This window comes from Bolinopsis microptera, chromosome 9 (assembly GCF_026151205.1).
Source record: "Bolinopsis microptera isolate Bmic1 chromosome 9, MBARI_Bmic_1.0, whole genome shotgun sequence".
NCBI classification, from domain to species: Eukaryota; Metazoa; Ctenophora; class Tentaculata; order Lobata; family Bolinopsidae; genus Bolinopsis; species Bolinopsis microptera.
This window is the reverse complement of record NC_087080.1, coordinates 11,300,311-11,303,828: the sequence shown is the minus strand read 5'-3', so window position 1 is coordinate 11,303,828 and position 3,518 is coordinate 11,300,311.

Sequence of the window (3,518 nt, the reverse complement as noted above, 5' to 3'; positions counted from 1 at the left end):
AATACCAGGTGAGGATATGAAAAATTCATTCATATGCTAATTTGTTCACAGCGATTAAGATATAAAAATACTCAGAAAACCACCGACTCCTACCTTGTAAATATGTCTCTTAAGGTAGGTGAATTGTAGTGCGATACACTACTGGGCTGCGTTAGATCGGCAAAATGCACTCAGAGTCGCCGATATGCAAAGGATTGACATCATCAATTAAGTAGGTACAAATTTATATTATGCTATAATAAAGTAAAACAAATTTTTTTAAAGTAAAACAAATTTTATTTTATACCCACAATCAATTCATATTTAGTTCAAATATTTAAAGTCAAAATAACCATTTCACATAAGTGGTTATATTATAATAAAATAATTTGTGATAAATTAATAAATTAATTTACACTCAAAAATGAACAAAATATACACAATTTTTACCTAGTGCAACACTGGTTCAGCGCGCGGCTGATCGAAAAAGTTTGATTTGATTTACTAACTACAGTGTACAGTGTACATGAAAAAATTACTTACTGAATCTTTTAATACTAGACACATTTTAATTCAGATGTTGTTCAGTGAGTTAGCCACAAAAATGTTCAAATTATGTAGGAGGGTAAAGGACACAATTGCTAGTAGTGCTTCTTTGTGCCCGTTGACTACAATGAACATTTTGTGGAGTTTCTCCAGACGGCTTTTATCGGAGTGCGTGTTATTTACTTGGTTATGCACAAGCCAGGCCAATATTTTGTTTTTGTGTCAGCCGTGCTACCAGGTTGCAGAGTATTATAAACACTAAACAATTATACACTGTACAAATTTGCTAATACAATATCATGCAGAGTCCGATCTAGCTGCAAACGTCAGACACCACAGTTCAGCCGCCAAGTACCGTTTAAGTGAACACCGAAACACGAGGTTTAGGTGTCATTTTGTAAATCACTTCATGGATGGATAATTCAGTAATTGTTGAAGAAAATTACAGTCACTGCCACCTATAGCGTTATGTCATGGGTCTGATTAACGGCCAAGAATAAACGTACGTGCGCGCTTAAGAAACCCGCGCAAATGTTGAGGTAGGGAGTAGCTGCGGCGCGCTTTTAACATATATTACGTATAGCGCCGTACGGAGGGTACAGGGTACAGGGTGGGCCTTAATAGCTCCGCCGTGTTTTATATTTGAGAGCTGTTGCTTTGCAGATAGCATACTGTACCTTCTGGTTCGAGGATTCAGTTGTCAAAATTTGAAAATTCGAATATTTCAGACCGCGCCCATTAAAAATTAAAACACCTACATGTTCTCTCTGAACATGCTGGATGCCTGATTTTTTCAGAGACGGTAGATTTGTACACGTTGTGCATTGGATCTGAAACAAGAAATGCAGCCGCTTTTCTTTTGTGGATGGCCGCTCAATTTCCCGATCCGTGATGGCGTATTTATCATATTCCATACAACCTGGGGACGACCCAGTCTTTACTGTTTATATAAACATGCAAATATGGCGAAGTGACATGCCGACTGCCGAGCGCTGCCCAGTTAATATAATTCTATATTGAATTTGAAAATCGTGTATACTTCTATGAGTATGTAACCATATGTTTATTGTTTATGCAACCTGACACGGATATCTGTGCAAAATAGTAATACTAACTCAAAATAATAATAATATGCTATCAATTAGTGCCTTGTATAGTGGGATACGCACATGATGAAATTAATGATGAAATTAATGATGAAATTAATGATGAAATTAATGATGAAATTAATGATGAAATTAATGATGAAATTAATGATGAAATTAATGATGAAATTAATAATGTACTTGGTTGGTTCAGCGCCGCGCGCCAACAATTATATAATTCAGATTATCACGCAAAATAACTTTGCGCAGGTAGTCACGTGGGCGATAACAGGGCTCGCAGGCACGTACACACGCACGAAACACGACGGTCGCAAAGCTACCATATACAACAAAAAAACTCGTTCGCTAAACCTTGTCCTTAACTCTTTTGTGCCTTCGGCACGAGTCATGGATCGGGAAAAAATGACGTGAAACAGATTAGAAATGACGAAGTTATCAAACTCGTTCTGCTTCTTATCTCGGCCATCTGAGAAGCTACAACTCTCATTTTTTCAGGACAAACGTAATTCGAATGGCCAAACACAATTCAATAAAATTTGACTCGATCCGACTATACAAACTATCAAATAAATGCAAAAATGAACCTTCATTTGAAATAATGAACTCGAATATTTTTCGATTTAACAAATCTCTCGAACCAGTGGTGGTAGTAAGTCATACCCCCAGGTCAAGATTCATGCGAGATTGCGATATTGCGAGTTAGGCTCATCGCACAAAATTTGTAAATAAACACAGAAAAAATGTAACAAGAAAATAAATAAGAAAACAGAAAAAGTTTAACTTAAAAGTTGAGGGACACAATAATTAGGAACTTAACATGGCGTGCGATCATGTGTATTTTATTGCACTTTTATATTGTGAAAACTTCGATGAAACGCGTGCGAGCTTTGTGCGAGATTTTTGAGTTTCGTTTAAATCTCATAAAGTTCAAGAAACTTCCTAGGATACCCCGTCAGTGCATATGTAAACAATAAACATAGAACTATTGACTATTAAAGGACCAGTTAACTCAAAAATTTATATTCGCCAATTTGGCTAAGATTTAAATCATCTGTGACAAACTGGTAAAAAATAGTATTGCCGAAAGAACCAACCCTCCAGAGGCGGCTATTGAGGGCGTCCAGGCGTCCGTGGACGCCTTTAAATTATTATCTGGTGGCTGGTGCTTAAAATAGAAATAGTAATTAGTAATAGTGTTAGGAAATAACAAATCGCAATATAAAGGCCGGTCTTCGTTTACTATTATACGTTTTAATGTAAGCGCACGCTTGATTCACGATGTCAATCCTTCGCATCTCGCCGATCTGCCGATCTAAATAAATAAATCTGCGAGAAGAATTATTGGATGCGCGCGCGCGACCCAGTAGTGCATCGCGCTACAAGCGCACGCATGATCTTCGTGAAATTGTGTGTTGTAGGGAGTCCAATCCTACATCTGGACTACTCAGCCGTGCAGTTTTAACACATAGTTAATTGTAAACGTTACAAAGCACATCGTACGCATCCCACTACAGGTAATCTATTATGATTTGCCTCGATTTGGGGGTCCAGGACCCTTTGAACTATTGACTGTTGTGATACTGCGCGGCTGAGATCGTACACGTGTGGTGTCCTGTTTCACCCATGTTATAAGTTTTTGTTTTTGTTTGCTGTCGCCTGTAACATAAAAAGTGTTACACATTAAATTTACAAGGCCCTGGGTGTAATGTAATCGGTAGTTTGGAGGGATCAGCTTGAGCCGGCTCCCAATCCCCCACCGCTTCGACGCGCCGCGCAAACTAGCATTCTGACGAGATCGTTGCTCTGCGACTCCCGGCTTGTTAATTTAAAGGAATGTTAAATAAAACTTATTGTTTCATTCCATCAGTGAAAATTTATTGTTTCTGT